General features: G+C 33.3%; 13 non-coding genes across 13 annotated transcripts; 7 read left to right on the top strand and 6 right to left on the bottom strand.

The window, feature by feature from the left end:
• Nucleotides 1-722: 722 nt before the first annotated feature.
• Nucleotides 723-794, bottom strand: TRNAQ-CUG (transfer RNA glutamine (anticodon CUG)). Its single transcript has one exon. It is a non-coding gene; the product is annotated as a tRNA-Gln (tRNA).
• A 1547-nt stretch (nucleotides 795-2341) lies between these two features.
• TRNAQ-UUG (transfer RNA glutamine (anticodon UUG)) lies at nucleotides 2342-2413 on the top strand. The gene has a single exon. It is a non-coding gene; the product is annotated as a tRNA-Gln (tRNA).
• A 2445-nt stretch (nucleotides 2414-4858) lies between these two features.
• TRNAQ-UUG (transfer RNA glutamine (anticodon UUG)) lies at nucleotides 4859-4930 on the top strand. The gene has a single exon. It is a non-coding gene; the product is annotated as a tRNA-Gln (tRNA).
• Nucleotides 4931-5755: 825 nt separating this feature from the next.
• TRNAQ-CUG (transfer RNA glutamine (anticodon CUG)) lies at nucleotides 5756-5827 on the bottom strand. The gene has a single exon. It is a non-coding gene; the product is annotated as a tRNA-Gln (tRNA).
• Nucleotides 5828-7374: 1547 nt separating this feature from the next.
• TRNAQ-UUG (transfer RNA glutamine (anticodon UUG)) lies at nucleotides 7375-7446 on the top strand. Its single transcript has one exon. It is a non-coding gene; the product is annotated as a tRNA-Gln (tRNA).
• Nucleotides 7447-8271: 825 nt separating this feature from the next.
• Nucleotides 8272-8343, bottom strand: TRNAQ-CUG (transfer RNA glutamine (anticodon CUG)). The gene has a single exon. It is a non-coding gene; the product is annotated as a tRNA-Gln (tRNA).
• A 1548-nt stretch (nucleotides 8344-9891) lies between these two features.
• On the top strand, nucleotides 9892-9963 carry TRNAQ-UUG (transfer RNA glutamine (anticodon UUG)). Its single transcript has one exon. It is a non-coding gene; the product is annotated as a tRNA-Gln (tRNA).
• A 2445-nt stretch (nucleotides 9964-12408) lies between these two features.
• TRNAQ-UUG (transfer RNA glutamine (anticodon UUG)) lies at nucleotides 12409-12480 on the top strand. Its single transcript has one exon. It is a non-coding gene; the product is annotated as a tRNA-Gln (tRNA).
• An 825-nt stretch (nucleotides 12481-13305) lies between these two features.
• On the bottom strand, nucleotides 13306-13377 carry TRNAQ-CUG (transfer RNA glutamine (anticodon CUG)). Its single transcript has one exon. It is a non-coding gene; the product is annotated as a tRNA-Gln (tRNA).
• Nucleotides 13378-14924: 1547 nt separating this feature from the next.
• Nucleotides 14925-14996, top strand: TRNAQ-UUG (transfer RNA glutamine (anticodon UUG)). The gene has a single exon. It is a non-coding gene; the product is annotated as a tRNA-Gln (tRNA).
• An 825-nt stretch (nucleotides 14997-15821) lies between these two features.
• Nucleotides 15822-15893, bottom strand: TRNAQ-CUG (transfer RNA glutamine (anticodon CUG)). Its single transcript has one exon. It is a non-coding gene; the product is annotated as a tRNA-Gln (tRNA).
• A 1548-nt stretch (nucleotides 15894-17441) lies between these two features.
• TRNAQ-UUG (transfer RNA glutamine (anticodon UUG)) lies at nucleotides 17442-17513 on the top strand. Its single transcript has one exon. It is a non-coding gene; the product is annotated as a tRNA-Gln (tRNA).
• An 825-nt stretch (nucleotides 17514-18338) lies between these two features.
• Nucleotides 18339-18410, bottom strand: TRNAQ-CUG (transfer RNA glutamine (anticodon CUG)). Its single transcript has one exon. It is a non-coding gene; the product is annotated as a tRNA-Gln (tRNA).
• Between the last annotated feature and the right edge of the window lie 1110 nt (nucleotides 18411-19520).

Here is a 19520-nt window from a genome sequence, read left to right as displayed (position 1 = left end):
AAGTCTATTTGATGTGAGCAAATGATAGAACTTTTAGAAAACATGGAAATAAAATGGCTCAAAATAATGAGACATTTTGTGAGCTGACTCTGTTTTCTCAACTCATCTCAAGAAGCTGATGCAAGATATTACTTGTATAAATCGTACTGTTATTGATAAGGGGAACAAGGAACTTTTTAAATTGGAAAGCCTTCATTAAAAGAAAACTTGAGGAATCAAATTGTGTATTTTGGGGACAGAAGAGATGAACTTTTAAATAACAATCTTGAAATTAAGACACACAGATATTTACACTCTGTTTTTCTAAAGTAGATCCATAACCACAAAGTAGAATCTTTCGAAAGACATGTCAAATGTATTAATCTGAATTCCTCTTTCAAAGAAATTCACAATTAAATGCACTGTGTAAGTTAAGAATGTTGTCAGATAAGAAATCAGCAAAATTAACTATCTTATTACTGATCATAAAGATGAGAAAGGAAAAGAACCTCTTGCTTAAATTGTGGATGGGAAAGAACAGTTTTTAGTTTTCAGCTTCAGTACTTATGTTTATGAATTTTTCATTTCTTTATATTGTATTATCGCTATCTAGATGGATATAGCCATCTGTACATAGATACATACTTATACGTTGATAAGTTTCAGTATAAAACTTTGACGTTATGTTTTTCCAAGTCCAAATTCTAAGAAATTAGTGAAATATTAAATCTCATAATTCAAGCAGGTCCCACCGAGATTTGAACTCGGATCGCTGGATTCAGAGTCCAGAGTGCTAACCATTACACCATGGAACCCTGCCATACATGAGGGATTTTTCCATTGAGACAAAAGAGAGCGCATCAGTGCAGGGGCTTTTCTTACATTGATGAAAAGATAACTCAGTTGAATGCTCATAGTGTAAAGAGCTACAATGTGATTTGATTCTTTTCAGCTACATTCTCCATAACAGTGTTAAATGTGCAAACGTTTATCAGAACATGCAATTTACAAAATAATGATCATATTTGACTGAAGAATATTAAAACATTCTACATTTCCAAACTACTACATCCATTTCTCTGTCTCTCACATGGGTGGCTCCAAAGAGCAACGGTTGGCACTTTGGACTTTGCATGCAAAGGTACCAGTCCAATTCTTTGAGGTACTATTTTACTAATCTCAACCTTTTACATTTCTGTCATCTTTTGTTATTGATAGCTCCAATCCAATACCAGTAGGTTGAACGAGACAAATGTTGACTCCTTTCAAAATGTCCAACAGCTTGAACAAGTTACAGAAATACGAACTTTATAATACTTTTACATCAGATTCCTACACAAAATAGTGCGACATTACAAAATCCTATCCTGTTTTTCTCAAATGCATTTCAGAGGGCTGATTCCCAGCATTCCTTTTTGAAGATTTCTACACTATTGATAAGGCGAATATAGCACATTTTGAAAGAGATGTGTTCTTAAATCAAACCTAGAGAACCACAATGACGGTATCATTCAGATAGTACAAATGTTTTTTGTATATTAGTATGGAAATTGTGAAATAAACATTTCTCATGCTGATTTTCAACAGTCGATCTGCAATCATGAAATATAAGCTTTTGCTTGGAGGCCTCAAAGGTACTGATCTAATTTTCTTTTTTAGAATTATTCACAGATCGTATGATATGCTTTGTACAAATCAACTATGCTGTTAGATCAAAATTGATTAAAAAGTGACTATCTCAATTTCAGGACATATAGAAGAGGAAGGAGAAGAAGCTCATGTTTCAAATGCGGAGAGGCAACAACTGTTCTTTATTTTCACCTCTATTAATTATACATACTTTTTATAATGTATATATTTATATTTTCCGATAAAAATACATAGACATATAGCGATATATAGGGAGATACATACATATAAGTTGATACGTACAAGTTTATAAGTAAATGAGATGTTTTTCCAATTAATACTTCTAAGAACTGAATGGAAAAAAAATCGTAAAGTTTAGATAAGTCCCACTGAGCTTTGTACTTAGATCCCTGTTTTCAGAGTCCAGATTGACAAGCATAACACCATCAACCCACCTGTACCAGGTTGAGCTTTCCATTTTGGCAGAAGAGATTGCATTCACGGGGGAATCTTATCTTTTATTGCAAAATCTTATCTCACATAAAAAGTACTGTTCAACAGAGTCATAGCGTTACTTGAGTCCTTTGTGCAACATCCTTCCCTAACATAGTTCAATAGGCAAAAGTTGAACAGAATAGAAAAGTTATGTAATTCTGTTTGTCTTTGACTGTAGAAAATAAAAAATGTGAAATGTCCACATTGCTGCAGCAATTTGCTCCCCTGTCACATGGGAGGTTCCATGGTGTAATGGTTAGCACTTTGGACTTTGAATCCAAGGATCCGAGTTCAAATCTCGGTGGGACCACTTTCGTGACTTATGACCAAATCTTTTTCTGTCAAGTGTATTCATAAATATCATAAATCTAACACGGGTAGAGTGAAACATTAATTTATTGATTGTATTTTTAAAGTCTATTTGATGTGAGCAAATGATAGAACTTTTAGAAAACATGGAAATAAAATGGCTCAAAATAATGAGACATTTTGTGAGCTGACTCTGTTTTCTCAACTCATCACAAGAAGCTGATGCAAGATATTACTTGTATAAATCGTACTGTTATTGATAAGGGGAACAAGGAACTTTTTAAATTGGAAAGCCTTCATTAAAAGAAAACTTGAGGAATCAAATTGTGTATTTTGGGGACAGAAGAGATGAACTTTTAAATAACAATCTTGAAATTAAGACACACAGATATTTACACTCTGTTTTTCTAAAGTAGATCCATAACCACAAAGTAGAATCTTTCGAAAGACATGTCAAATGTATTAATCTGAATTCCTCTTTCAAAGAAATTCACAATTAAATGCACTGTGTAAGTTAAGAATGTTGTCAGATAAGAAATCAGCAAAATTAACTATCTTATTACTGATCATAAAGATGAGAAAGGAAAAGAACCTCTTGCTTAAATTGTGGATGGGAAAGAACAGTTTTTAGTTTTCAGCTTCAGTACTTATGTTTATGAATTTTTCATTTCTTTATATTGTATTATCGCTATCTAGATGAAAATAGCCATCTGTACATAGATACATACTTATACGTTGATAAGTTTCAGTATAAAACTTTGACGTTATGTTTTTCCAAGTCCAAATTCTAAGAAATTAGTGAAATATTAAATCTCATAATTCAAGCAGGTCCCACTGAGATTTGAACTCGGATCGCTGGATTCAGAGTCCAGAGTGCTAACCATTACACCATGGAACCCTGCCATACATGAGGGATTTTTCCATTGAGACAAAAGAGAGCGCATCAGTGCAGGGGCTTTTCTTACATTGATGAAAAGATAACTCAGTTGAATGCTCATAGTGTAAAGAGCTACAATGTGATTTGATTCTTTTCAGCTACATTCTCCATAACAGTGTTAAATGTGCAAACGTTTATCAGGACATGCAATTTACAAAATAATGATCATATTTGACTGAAGAATATTAAAACATTCTACATTTCCAAACTACTACATCCATTTCTCTGTCTCTCACATGGGTGGCTCCAAAGAGCAACGGTTGGCACTTTGGACTTTGCATGCAAAGGTACCAGTCCAATCCTTTGAGGTACTATTTTACTAATCTCAACCTTTTACATTTCTGTCATCTTTTGTTATTGATAGCTCCAATCCAATACCAGTAGGTTGAACGAGACAAATGTTGACTCCTTTCAAAATGTCCAACAGCTTGAACAAGTTACAGAAATACGAACTTCATAATACTTTTACATCAGATTCCTACACAAAATAGTGCGACATTACAAAATCCTATCCTGTTTTTGTCAAATGCATTTCAGAGGGCTGATTCCCAGCATTCCTTTTTGAAGATTTCTACACTATTGATAAGGCGAATATAGCACATTTTGAAAGAGATGTGTTCTTAAATCAAACCTAGAGAACCACAATGACGGTATCATTCAGATAGTACAAATGTTTTTTGTATATTAGTATGGAAATTGTGAAATAAAACATTTCTCATGCTGATTTTCAACAGTCGATCTGCAATCATGAAATATAAGCTTTTGCTTGGAGGCCTCAAAGGTACTGATCTAATTTTCTTTTTTTAGAATTATTCACAGATCGTATGATATGCTTTGTACAAATCAACTATGCTGTTAGGTCAAAATTGATTAAAAAGTGACTATCTCAATTTCAGGACATATAGAAGAGGAAGGAGAAGAAGCTCATGTTTCAAATGCGGAGAGGCAACAACTGTTCTTTATTTTCACCTCTATTAATTATACATATTTTTATAATGTATATATTTATATTTTCCGATAAAAATACATAGACATATAGCGATATATAGGGAGATACATACATATAAGTTGATACGTACAAGTTTATAAGTAAATGAGATGTTTTTCCAATTAATACTTCTAAGAACTGAATGGAAAAAAAATCGTAAAGTTTAGATAAGTCCCACTGAGCTTTGTACTTAGATCCCTGTTTTCAGAGTCCAGATTGACAAGCATAACACCATCAACCCACCTGTACCAGGTTGAGCTTTCCATTTTGGCAGAAGAGATTGCATTCACGGGGGAATCTTATCTTTTATTGCAAAATCTTATCTCACATAAAAAGTACTGTTCAACAGAGTCATAGCGTTACTTGAGTCCTTTGTGCAACATCCTTCCCTAACATAGTTCAATAGGCAAAAGTTGAACAGAATAGAAAAGTTATGTAATTCTGTTTGTCTTTGACTGTAGAAAATAAAAAATGTGAAATGTCCACATTGCTGCAGCAATTTGCTCCCCTGTCACATGGGAGGTTCCATGGTGTAATGGTTAGCACTTTGGACTTTGAATCCAAGGATCCGAGTTCAAATCTCGGTGGGACCACTTTCGTGACTTATGACCAAATCTTTTTCTGTCAAGTGTATTCATAAATATCATAAATCTAACACGGGTAGAGTGAAACATTAATTTATTGATTGTATTTTTAAAGTCTATTTGATGTGAGCAAATGATAGAACTTTTAGAAAACATGGAAATAAAATGGCTCAAAATAATGAGACATTTTGTGAGCTGACTCTGTTTTCTCAACTTATCACAAGAAGCTGATGCAAGATATTACTTGTATAAATCGTACTGTTATTGATAAGGGGAACAAGGAACTTTTTAAATTGGAAAGCCTTCATTAAAAGAAAACTTGAGGAATCAAATTGTGTATTTTGGGGACAGAAGAGATGAACTTTTAAATAACAATCTTGAAATTAAGACACACAGATATTTACACTCTGTTTTTCTAAAGTAGATCCATAACCACAAAGTAGAATCTTTCGAAAGACATGTCAAATGTATTAATCTGAATTCCTCTTTCAAAGAAATTCACAATTAAATGCACTGTGTAAGTTAAGAATGTTGTCAGATAAGAAATCAGCAAAATTAACTATCTTATTACTGATCATAAAGATGAGAAAGGAAAAGAACCTCTTGCTTAAATTGTGGATGGGAAAGAACAGTTTTTAGTTTTCAGCTTCAGTACTTATGTTTATGAATTTTTCATTTCTTTATATTGTATTATCGCTATCTAGATGGATATAGCCATCTGTACATAGATACATACTTATACGTTGATAAGTTACAGTATAAAACTTTGACGTTATGTTTTTCCAAGTCCAAATTCTAAGAAATTAGTGAAATATTAAATCTCATAATTCAAGCAGGTCCCACCGAGATTTGAACTCGGATCGCTGGATTCAGAGTCCAGAGTGCTAACCATTACACCATGGAACCCTGCCATACATGAGGGATTTTTCCATTGAGACAAAAGAGAGCGCATCAGTGCAGGGGCTTTTCTTACATTGATGAAAAGATAACTCAGTTGAATGCTCATAGTGTAAAGAGCTACAATGTGATTTGATTCTTTTCAGCTACATTCTCCATAACAGTGTTAAATGTGCAAACGTTTATCAGGACATGCAATTTACAAAATAATGATCATATTTGACTGAAGAATATTAAAACATTCTACATTTCCAAACTACTACATCCATTTCTCTGTCTCTCACATGGGTGGCTCCAAAGATCAACGGTTGGCACTTTGGACTTTGCATGCAAAGGTACCAGTCCAATTCTTTGAGGTACTATTTTACTAATCTCAACCTTTTATATTTCTGTCATCTTTTGTTATTGATAGCTCCAATCCAATACCAGTAGGTTGAACGAGACAAATGTTGACTCCTTTCAAAATGTCCAACAGCTTGAACAAGTTACAGAAATACGAACTTTATAATACTTTTACATCAGATTCCTACACAAAATAGTGCGACATTACAAAATCCTATCCTGTTTTTCTCAAATGCATTTCAGAGGGCTGATTCCCAGCATTCCTTTTTGAAGATTTCTACACTATTGATAAGGCGAATATAGCACATTTTGAAAGAGATGTGTTCTTAAATCAAACCTAGAGAACCACAATGACGGTATCATTCAGATAGTACAAATGTTTTTTGTATATTAGTATGGAAATTGTGAAATAAAACATTTCTCATGCTGATTTTCAACAGTCGATCTGCAATCATGAAATATAAGCTTTTGCTTGGAGGCCTCAAAGGTACTGATCTAATTTTCTTTTTTAGAATTATTCACAGATCGTATGATATGCTTTGTACAAATCAACTATGCTGTTAGATCAAAATTGATTAAAAAGTGACTATCTCAATTTCAGGACATATAGAAGAGGAAGGAGAAGAAGCTCATGTTTCAAATGCGGAGAGGCAACAACTGTTCTTTATTTTCACCTCTATTAATTATACATATTTTTATAATGTATATATTTATATTTTCCGATAAAAATACATAGACATATAGCGATATATAGGGAGATACATACATATAAGTTGATACGTACAAGTTTATGAGTAAATGAGATGTTTTTCCAATTAATACTTCTAAGAACTGAATGGAAAAAAAATCGTAAAGTTTAGATAAGTCCCACTGAGCTTTGTACTTAGATCCCTGTTTTCAGAGTCCAGATTGACAAGCATAACACCATCAACCCACCTGTACCAGGTTGAGCTTTCCATTTTGGCAGAAGAGATTGCATTCACGGGGGAATCTTATCTTTTATTGCAAAATCTTATCTCACATAAAAAGTACTGTTCAACAGAGTCATAGCGTTACTTGAGTCCTTTGTGCAACATCCTTCCCTAACATAGTTCAATAGGCAAAAGTTGAACAGAATAGAAAAGTTATGTAATTCTGTTTGTCTTTGACTGTAGAAAATAAAAAATGTGAAATGTCCACATTGCTGCAGCAATTTGCTCCCCTGTCACATGGGAGGTTCCATGGTGTAATGGTTAGCACTTTGGACTTTGAATCCAAGGATCCGAGTTCAAATCTCGGTGGGACCACTTTCGTGACTTATGAACAAATCTTTTTCTGTCAAGTGTATTCATAAATATCATAAATCTAACACGGGTAGAGTGAAACATTAATTTATTGATTGTATTTTTAAAGTCTATTTGATGTGAGCAAATGATAGAACTTTTAGAAAACATGGAAATAAAATGGCTCAAAATAATGAGACATTTTGTGAGCTGACTCTGTTTTCTCAACTCATCACAAGAAGCTGATGCAAGATATTACTTGTATAAATCGTACTGTTATTGATAAGGGGAACAAGGAACTTTTTAAATTGGAAAGCCTTCATTAAAAGAAAACTTGAGGAATCAAATTGTGTATTTTGGGGACAGAAGAGATGAACTTTTAAATAACAATCTTGAAATTAAGACACACAGATATTTACACTCTGTTTTTCTAAAGTAGATCCATAACCACAAAGTAGAATCTTTCGAAAGACATGTCAAATGTATTAATCTGAATTACTCTTTCAAAGAAATTCACAATTAAATGCACTGTGTAAGTTAAGAATGTTGTCAGATAAGAAATCAGCAAAATTAACTATCTTATTACTGATCATAAAGATGAGAAAGGAAAAGAACCTCTTGCTTAAATTGTGGATGGGAAAGAACAGTTTTTAGTTTTCAGCTTCAGTACTTATGTTTATGAATTTTTCATTTCTTTATATTGTATTATCGCTATCTAGATGGATATAGCCATCTGTACATAGATACATACTTATACGTTGATAAGTTTCAGTATAAAACTTTGACGTTATGTTTTTCCAAGTCCAAATTCTAAGAAATTAGTGAAATATTAAATCTCATAATTCAAGCAGGTCCCACCGAGATTTGAACTCGGATCGCTGGATTCAGAGTCCAGAGTGCTAACCATTACACCATGGAACCCTGCCATACATGAGGGATTTTTCCATTGAGACAAAAGAGAGCGCATCAGTGCAGGGGCTTTTCTTACATTGATGAAAAGATAACTCAGTTGAATGCTCATAGTGTAAAGAGCTACAATGTGATTTGATTCTTTTCAGCTACATTCTCCATAACAGTGTTAAATGTGCAAACGTTTATCAGGACATGCAATTTACAAAATAATGATCATATTTGACTGAAGAATATTAAAACATTCTACATTTCCAAACTACTACATCCATTTCTCTGTCTCTCACATGGGTGGCTCCAAAGAGCAACGGTTGGCACTTTGGACTTTGCATGCAAAGGTACCAGTCCAATTCTTTGAGGTACTATTTTACTAATCTCAACCTTTTACATTTCTGTCATCTTTTGTTATTGATAGCTCCAATCCAATACCAGTAGGTTGAACGAGACAAATGTTGACTCCTTTCAAAATGTCCAACAGCTTGAACAAGTTACAGAAATACGAACTTTATAATACTTTTACATCAGATTCCTACACAAAATAGTGCGACATTACAAAATCCTATCCTGTTTTTCTCAAATGCATTTCAGAGGGCTGATTCCCAGCATTCCTTTTTGAAGATTTCTACACTATTGATAAGGCGAATATAGCACATTTTGAAAGAGATGTGTTCTTAAATCAAACCTAGAGAACCACAATGACGGTATCATTCAGATAGTACAAATGTTTTTTGTATATTAGTATGGAAATTGTGAAATAAAACATTTCTCATGCTGATTTTCAACAGTCGATCTGCAATCATGAAATATAAGCTTTTGCTTGGAGGCCTCAAAGGTACTGATCTAATTTTCTTTTTTAGAATTATTCACAGATCGTATGATATGCTTTGTACAAATCAACTATGCTGTTAGATCAAAATTGATTAAAAAGTGACTATCTCAATTTCAGGACATATAGAAGAGGAAGGAGAAGAAGCTCATGTTTCAAATGCGGAGAGGCAACAACTGTTCTTTATTTTCACCTCTATTAATTATACATACTTTTTATAATGTATATATTTATATTTTCCGATAAAAATACATAGACATATAGCGATATATAGGGAGATACATACATATAAGTTGATACGTACAAGTTTATAAGTAAATGAGATGTTTTTCCAATTAATACTTCTAAGAACTGAATGGAAAAAAAATCGTAAAGTTTAGATAAGTCCCACTGAGCTTTGTACTTAGATCCCTGTTTTCAGAGTCCAGATTGACAAGCATAACACCATCAACCCACCTGTACCAGGTTGAGCTTTCCATTTTGGCAGAAGAGATTGCATTCACGGGGGAATCTTATCTTTTATTGCAAAATCTTATCTCACATAAAAAGTACTGTTCAACAGAGTCATAGCGTTACTTGAGTCCTTTGTGCAACATCCTTCCCTAACATAGTTCAATAGGCAAAAGTTGAACAGAATAGAAAAGTTATGTAATTCTGTTTGTCTTTGACTGTAGAAAATAAAAAATGTGAAATGTCCACATTGCTGCAGCAATTTGCTCCCCTGTCACATGGGAGGTTCCATGGTGTAATGGTTAGCACTTTGGACTTTGAATCCAAGGATCCGAGTTCAAATCTCGGTGGGACCACTTTCGTGACTTATGACCAAATCTTTTTCTGTCAAGTGTATTCATAAATATCATAAATCTAACACGGGTAGAGTGAAACATTAATTTATTGATTGTATTTTTAAAGTCTATTTGATGTGAGCAAATGATAGAACTTTTAGAAAACATGGAAATAAAATGGCTCAAAATAATGAGACATTTTGTGAGCTGACTCTGTTTTCTCAACTCATCACAAGAAGCTGATGCAAGATATTACTTGTATAAATCGTACTGTTATTGATAAGGGGAACAAGGAACTTTTTAAATTGGAAAGCCTTCATTAAAAGAAAACTTGAGGAATCAAATTGTGTATTTTGGGGACAGAAGAGATGAACTTTTAAATAACAATCTTGAAATTAAGACACACAGATATTTACACTCTGTTTTTCTAAAGTAGATCCATAACCACAAAGTAGAATCTTTCGAAAGACATGTCAAATGTATTAATCTGAATTCCTCTTTCAAAGAAATTCACAATTAAATGCACTGTGTAAGTTAAGAATGTTGTCAGATAAGAAATCAGCAAAATTAACTATCTTATTACTGATCATAAAGATGAGAAAGGAAAAGAACCTCTTGCTTAAATTGTGGATGGGAAAGAACAGTTTTTAGTTTTCAGCTTCAGTACTTATGTTTATGAATTTTTCATTTCTTTATATTGTATTATCGCTATCTAGATGAAAATAGCCATCTGTACATAGATACATACTTATACGTTGATAAGTTTCAGTATAAAACTTTGACGTTATGTTTTTCCAAGTCCAAATTCTAAGAAATTAGTGAAATATTAAATCTCATAATTCAAGCAGGTCCCACTGAGATTTGAACTCGGATCGCTGGATTCAGAGTCCAGAGTGCTAACCATTACACCATGGAACCCTGCCATACATGAGGGATTTTTCCATTGAGACAAAAGAGAGCGCATCAGTGCAGGGGCTTTTCTTACATTGATGAAAAGATAACTCAGTTGAATGCTCATAGTGTAAAGAGCTACAATGTGATTTGATTCTTTTCAGCTACATTCTCCATAACAGTGTTAAATGTGCAAACGTTTATCAGGACATGCAATTTACAAAATAATGATCATATTTGACTGAAGAATATTAAAACATTCTACATTTCCAAACTACTACATCCATTTCTCTGTCTCTCACATGGGTGGCTCCAAAGAGCAACGGTTGGCACTTTGGACTTTGCATGCAAAGGTACCAGTCCAATCCTTTGAGGTACTATTTTACTAATCTCAACCTTTTACATTTCTGTCATCTTTTGTTATTGATAGCTCCAATCCAATACCAGTAGGTTGAACGAGACAAATGTTGACTCCTTTCAAAATGTCCAACAGCTTGAACAAGTTACAGAAATACGAACTTCATAATACTTTTACATCAGATTCCTACACAAAATAGTGCGACATTACAAAATCCTATCCTGTTTTTGTCAAATGCATTTCAGAGGGCTGATTCCCAGCATTCCTTTTTGAAGATTTCTACACTATTGATAAGGCGAATATAGCACATTTTGAAAGAGATGTGTTCTTAAATCAAACCTAGAGAACCACAATGACGGTATCATTCAGATAGTACAAATGTTTTTTGTATATTAGTATGGAAATTGTGAAATAAAACATTTCTCATGCTGATTTTCAACAGTCGATCTGCAATCATGAAATATAAGCTTTTGCTTGGAGGCCTCAAAGGTACTGATCTAATTTTCTTTTTTTAGAATTATTCACAGATCGTATGATATGCTTTGTACAAATCAACTATGCTGTTAGGTCAAAATTGATTAAAAAGTGACTATCTCAATTTCAGGACATATAGAAGAGGAAGGAGAAGAAGCTCATGTTTCAAATGCGGAGAGGCAACAACTGTTCTTTATTTTCACCTCTATTAATTATACATATTTTTATAATGTATATATTTATATTTTCCGATAAAAATACATAGACATATAGCGATATATAGGGAGATACATACATATAAGTTGATACGTACAAGTTTATAAGTAAATGAGATGTTTTTCCAATTAATACTTCTAAGAACTGAATGGAAAAAAAATCGTAAAGTTTAGATAAGTCCCACTGAGCTTTGTACTTAGATCCCTGTTTTCAGAGTCCAGATTGACAAGCATAACACCATCAACCCACCTGTACCAGGTTGAGCTTTCCATTTTGGCAGAAGAGATTGCATTCACGGGGGAATCTTATCTTTTATTGCAAAATCTTATCTCACATAAAAAGTACTGTTCAACAGAGTCATAGCGTTACTTGAGTCCTTTGTGCAACATCCTTCCCTAACATAGTTCAATAGGCAAAAGTTGAACAGAATAGAAAAGTTATGTAATTCTGTTTGTCTTTGACTGTAGAAAATAAAAAATGTGAAATGTCCACATTGCTGCAGCAATTTGCTCCCCTGTCACATGGGAGGTTCCATGGTGTAATGGTTAGCACTTTGGACTTTGAATCCAAGGATCCGAGTTCAAATCTCGGTGGGACCACTTTCGTGACTTATGACCAAATCTTTTTCTGTCAAGTGTATTCATAAATATCATAAATCTAACACGGGTAGAGTGAAACATTAATTTATTGATTGTATTTTTAAAGTCTATTTGATGTGAGCAAATGATAGAACTTTTAGAAAACATGGAAATAAAATGGCTCAAAATAATGAGACATTTTGTGAGCTGACTCTGTTTTCTCAACTTATCACAAGAAGCTGATGCAAGATATTACTTGTATAAATCGTACTGTTATTGATAAGGGGAACAAGGAACTTTTTAAATTGGAAAGCCTTCATTAAAAGAAAACTTGAGGAATCAAATTGTGTATTTTGGGGACAGAAGAGATGAACTTTTAAATAACAATCTTGAAATTAAGACACACAGATATTTACACTCTGTTTTTCTAAAGTAGATCCATAACCACAAAGTAGAATCTTTCGAAAGACATGTCAAATGTATTAATCTGAATTCCTCTTTCAAAGAAATTCACAATTAAATGCACTGTGTAAGTTAAGAATGTTGTCAGATAAGAAATCAGCAAAATTAACTATCTTATTACTGATCATAAAGATGAGAAAGGAAAAGAACCTCTTGCTTAAATTGTGGATGGGAAAGAACAGTTTTTAGTTTTCAGCTTCAGTACTTATGTTTATGAATTTTTCATTTCTTTATATTGTATTATCGCTATCTAGATGGATATAGCCATCTGTACATAGATACATACTTATACGTTGATAAGTTACAGTATAAAACTTTGACGTTATGTTTTTCCAAGTCCAAATTCTAAGAAATTAGTGAAATATTAAATCTCATAATTCAAGCAGGTCCCACCGAGATTTGAACTCGGATCGCTGGATTCAGAGTCCAGAGTGCTAACCATTACACCATGGAACCCTGCCATACATGAGGGATTTTTCCATTGAGACAAAAGAGAGCGCATCAGTGCAGGGGCTTTTCTTACATTGATGAAAAGATAACTCAGTTGAATGCTCATAGTGTAAAGAGCTACAATGTGATTTGATTCTTTTCAGCTACATTCTCCATAACAGTGTTAAATGTGCAAACGTTTATCAGGACATGCAATTTACAAAATAATGATCATATTTGACTGAAGAATATTAAAACATTCTACATTTCCAAACTACTACATCCATTTCTCTGTCTCTCACATGGGTGGCTCCAAAGATCAACGGTTGGCACTTTGGACTTTGCATGCAAAGGTACCAGTCCAATTCTTTGAGGTACTATTTTACTAATCTCAACCTTTTATATTTCTGTCATCTTTTGTTATTGATAGCTCCAATCCAATACCAGTAGGTTGAACGAGACAAATGTTGACTCCTTTCAAAATGTCCAACAGCTTGAACAAGTTACAGAAATACGAACTTTATAATACTTTTACATCAGATTCCTACACAAAATAGTGCGACATTACAAAATCCTATCCTGTTTTTCTCAAATGCATTTCAGAGGGCTGATTCCCAGCATTCCTTTTTGAAGATTTCTACACTATTGATAAGGCGAATATAGCACATTTTGAAAGAGATGTGTTCTTAAATCAAACCTAGAGAACCACAATGACGGTATCATTCAGATAGTACAAATGTTTTTTGTATATTAGTATGGAAATTGTGAAATAAAACATTTCTCATGCTGATTTTCAACAGTCGATCTGCAATCATGAAATATAAGCTTTTGCTTGGAGGCCTCAAAGGTACTGATCTAATTTTCTTTTTTAGAATTATTCACAGATCGTATGATATGCTTTGTACAAATCAACTATGCTGTTAGATCAAAATTGATTAAAAAGTGACTATCTCAATTTCAGGACATATAGAAGAGGAAGGAGAAGAAGCTCATGTTTCAAATGCGGAGAGGCAACAACTGTTCTTTATTTTCACCTCTATTAATTATACATATTTTTATAATGTATATATTTATATTTTCCGATAAAAATACATAGACATATAGCGATATATAGGGAGATACATACATATAAGTTGATACGTACAAGTTTATGAGTAAATGAGATGTTTTTCCAATTAATACTTCTAAGAACTGAATGGAAAAAAAATCGTAAAGTTTAGATAAGTCCCACTGAGCTTTGTACTTAGATCCCTGTTTTCAGAGTCCAGATTGACAAGCATAACACCATCAACCCACCTGTACCAGGTTGAGCTTTCCATTTTGGCAGAAGAGATTGCATTCACGGGGGAATCTTATCTTTTATTGCAAAATCTTATCTCACATAAAAAGTACTGTTCAACAGAGTCATAGCGTTACTTGAGTCCTTTGTGCAACATCCTTCCCTAACATAGTTCAATAGGCAAAAGTTGAACAGAATAGAAAAGTTATGTAATTCTGTTTGTCTTTGACTGTAGAAAATAAAAAATGTGAAATGTCCACATTGCTGCAGCAATTTGCTCCCCTGTCACATGGGAGGTTCCATGGTGTAATGGTTAGCACTTTGGACTTTGAATCCAAGGATCCGAGTTCAAATCTCGGTGGGACCACTTTCGTGACTTATGAACAAATCTTTTTCTGTCAAGTGTATTCATAAATATCATAAATCTAACACGGGTAGAGTGAAACATTAATTTATTGATTGTATTTTTAAAGTCTATTTGATGTGAGCAAATGATAGAACTTTTAGAAAACATGGAAATAAAATGGCTCAAAATAATGAGACATTTTGTGAGCTGACTCTGTTTTCTCAACTCATCACAAGAAGCTGATGCAAGATATTACTTGTATAAATCGTACTGTTATTGATAAGGGGAACAAGGAACTTTTTAAATTGGAAAGCCTTCATTAAAAGAAAACTTGAGGAATCAAATTGTGTATTTTGGGGACAGAAGAGATGAACTTTTAAATAACAATCTTGAAATTAAGACACACAGATATTTACACTCTGTTTTTCTAAAGTAGATCCATAACCACAAAGTAGAATCTTTCGAAAGACATGTCAAATGTATTAATCTGAATTACTCTTTCAAAGAAATTCACAATTAAATGCACTGTGTAAGTTAAGAATGTTGTCAGATAAGAAATCAGCAAAATTAACTATCTTATTACTGATCATAAAGATGAGAAAGGAAAAGAACCTCTTGCTTAAATTGTGGATGGGAAAGAACAGTTTTTAGTTTTCAGCTTCAGTACTTATGTTTATGAATTTTTCATTTCTTTATATTGTATTATCGCTATCTAGATGGATATAGCCATCTGTACATAGATACATACTTATACGTTGATAAGTTTCAGTATAAAACTTTGACGTTATGTTTTTCCAAGTCCAAATTCTAAGAAATTAGTGAAATATTAAATCTCATAATTCAAGCAGGTCCCACCGAGATTTGAACTCGGATCGCTGGATTCAGAGTCCAGAGTGCTAACCATTACACCATGGAACCCTGCCATACATGAGGGATTTTTCCATTGAGACAAAAGAGAGCGCATCAGTGCAGGGGCTTTTCTTACATTGATGAAAAGATAACTCAGTTGAATGCTCATAGTGTAAAGAGCTACAATGTGATTTGATTCTTTTCAGCTACATTCTCCATAACAGTGTTAAATGTGCAAACGTTTATCAGGACATGCAATTTACAAAATAATGATCATATTTGACTGAAGAATATTAAAACATTCTACATTTCCAAACTACTACATCCATTTCTCTGTCTCTCACATGGGTGGCTCCAAAGAGCAACGGTTGGCACTTTGGACTTTGCATGCAAAGGTACCAGTCCAATTCTTTGAGGTACTATTTTACTAATCTCAACCTTTTACATTTCTGTCATCTTTTGTTATTGATAGCTCCAATCCAATACCAGTAGGTTGAACGAGACAAATGTTGACTCCTTTCAAAATGTCCAACAGCTTGAACAAGTTACAGAAATACGAACTTTATAATACTTTTACATCAGATTCCTACACAAAATAGTGCGACATTACAAAATCCTATCCTGTTTTTCTCAAATGCATTTCAGAGGGCTGATTCCCAGCATTCCTTTTTGAAGATTTCTACACTATTGATAAGGCGAATATAGCACATTTTGAAAGAGATGTGTTCTTAAATCAAACCTAGAGAACCACAATGACGGTATCATTCAGATAGTACAAATGTTTTTTGTATATTAGTATGGAAATTGTGAAATAAAACATTTCTCATGCTGATTTTCAACAGTCGATCTGCAATCATGAAATATAAGCTTTTGCTTGGAGGCCTCAAAGGTACTGATCTAATTTTCTTTTTTAGAATTATTCACAGATCGTATGATATGCTTTGTACAAATCAACTATGCTGTTAGATCAAAATTGATTAAAAAGTGACTATCTCAATTTCAGGACATATAGAAGAGGAAGGAGAAGAAGCTCATGTTTCAAATGCGGAGAGGCAACAACTGTTCTTTATTTTCACCTCTATTAATTATACATACTTTTTATAATGTATATATTTATATTTTCCGATAAAAATACATAGACATATAGCGATATATAGGGAGATACATACATATAAGTTGATACGTACAAGTTTATAAGTAAATGAGATGTTTTTCCAATTAATACTTCTAAGAACTGAATGGAAAAAAAATCGTAAAGTTTAGATAAGTCCCACTGAGCTTTGTACTTAGATCCCTGTTTTCAGAGTCCAGATTGACAAGCATAACACCATCAACCCACCTGTACCAGGTTGAGCTTTCCATTTTGGCAGAAGAGATTGCATTCACGGGGGAATCTTATCTTTTATTGCAAAATCTTATCTCACATAAAAAGTACTGTTCAACAGAGTCATAGCGTTACTTGAGTCCTTTGTGCAACATCCTTCCCTAACATAGTTCAATAGGCAAAAGTTGAACAGAATAGAAAAGTTATGTAATTCTGTTTGTCTTTGACTGTAGAAAATAAAAAATGTGAAATGTCCACATTGCTGCAGCAATTTGCTCCCCTGTCACATGGGAGGTTCCATGGTGTAATGGTTAGCACTTTGGACTTTGAATCCAAGGATCCGAGTTCAAATCTCGGTGGGACCACTTTCGTGACTTATGACCAAATCTTTTTCTGTCAAGTGTATTCATAAATATCATAAATCTAACACGGGTAGAGTGAAACATTAATTTATTGATTGTATTTTTAAAGTCTATTTGATGTGAGCAAATGATAGAACTTTTAGAAAACATGGAAATAAAATGGCTCAAAATAATGAGACATTTTGTGAGCTGACTCTGTTTTCTCAACTCATCACAAGAAGCTGATGCAAGATATTACTTGTATAAATCGTACTGTTATTGATAAGGGGAACAAGGAACTTTTTAAATTGGAAAGCCTTCATTAAAAGAAAACTTGAGGAATCAAATTGTGTATTTTGGGGACAGAAGAGATGAACTTTTAAATAACAATCTTGAAATTAAGACACACAGATATTTACACTCTGTTTTTCTAAAGTAGATCCATAACCACAAAGTAGAATCTTTCGAAAGACATGTCAAATGTATTAATCTGAATTCCTCTTTCAAAGAAATTCACAATTAAATGCACTGTGTAAGTTAAGAATGTTGTCAGATAAGAAATCAGCAAAATTAACTATCTTATTACTGATCATAAAGATGAGAAAGGAAAAGAACCTCTTGCTTAAATTGTGGATGGGAAAGAACAGTTTTTAGTTTTCAGCTTCAGTACTTATGTTTATGAATTTTTCATTTCTTTATATTGTATTATCGCTATCTAGATGAAAATAGCCATCTGTACATAGATACATACTTATACGTTGATAAGTTTCAGTATAAAACTTTGACGTTATGTTTTTCCAAGTCCAAATTCTAAGAAATTAGTGAAATATTAAATCTCATAATTCAAGCAGGTCCCACCGAGATTTGAACTCGGATCGCTGGATTCAGAGTCCAGAGTGCTAACCATTACACCATGGAACCCTGCCATACATGAGGGATTTTTCCATTGAGACAAAAGAGAGCGCATCAGTGCAGGGGCTTTTCTTACATTGATGAAAAGATAACTCAGTTGAATGCTCATAGTGTAAAGAGCTACAATGTGATTTGATTCTTTTCAGCTACATTCTCCATAACAGTGTTAAATGTGCAAACGTTTATCAGAACATGCAATTTACAAAATAATGATCATATTTGACTGAAGAATATTAAAACATTCTACATTTCCAAACTACTACATCCATTTCTCTGTCTCTCACATGGGTGGCTCCAAAGAGCAACGGTTGGCACTTTGGACTTTGCATGCAAAGGTACCAGTCCAATTCTTTGAGGTACTATTTTACTAATCTCAACCTTTTACATTTCTGTCATCTTTTGTTATTGATAGCTCCAATCCAATACCAGTAGGTTGAACGAGACAAATGTTGACTCCTTTCAAAATGTCCAACAGCTTGAACAAGTTACAGAAATTCGAACTTTATAATACTTTTACATCAGATTCCTACACAAAATAGTGCGACATTACAAAATCCTATCCTGTTTTTCTCAAATGCATTTCAGAGGGCTGATTCCCAGCATTCCTTTTTGAAGATTTCTACACTATTGATAAGGCGAATATAGCACATTTTGAAAGAGATGTGTTCTTAAATCAAACCTAGAGAACCACAATGACGGTATCATTCAGATAGTACAAATGTTTTTTGTATATTAGTATGGAAATTGTGAAATAAAACATTTCTCATGCTGATTTTCAACAGTCGATCTGCAATCATGAAATATAAGCTTTTGCTTGGAGGCCTCAAAGGTACTGATCTAATTTTCTTTTTTAGAATTATTCACAGATCGTATGATATGCTTTGTACAAATCAACTATGCTGTTAGATCAAAATTGATTAAAAAGTGACTATCTCAATTTCAGGACATATAGAAGAGGAAGGAGAAGAAGCTCATGTTTCAAATGCGGAGAGGCAACAACTGTTCTTTATTTTCACCTCTATTAATTATACATACTTTTTATAATGTATATATTTATATTTTCCGATAAAAATACATAGACATATAGCGATATATAGGGAGATACATACATATAAGTTG

This window comes from Lissotriton vulgaris, unplaced genomic scaffold (genome assembly GCF_964263255.1).
Source record: "Lissotriton vulgaris unplaced genomic scaffold, aLisVul1.2 SCAFFOLD_2159, whole genome shotgun sequence".
NCBI lineage: Eukaryota > Metazoa > Chordata > Amphibia > Caudata > Salamandridae > Lissotriton > Lissotriton vulgaris.
Note: the sequence above shows the minus strand (reverse complement) of the source record. Positions and strands in the feature narration are given on the sequence as shown.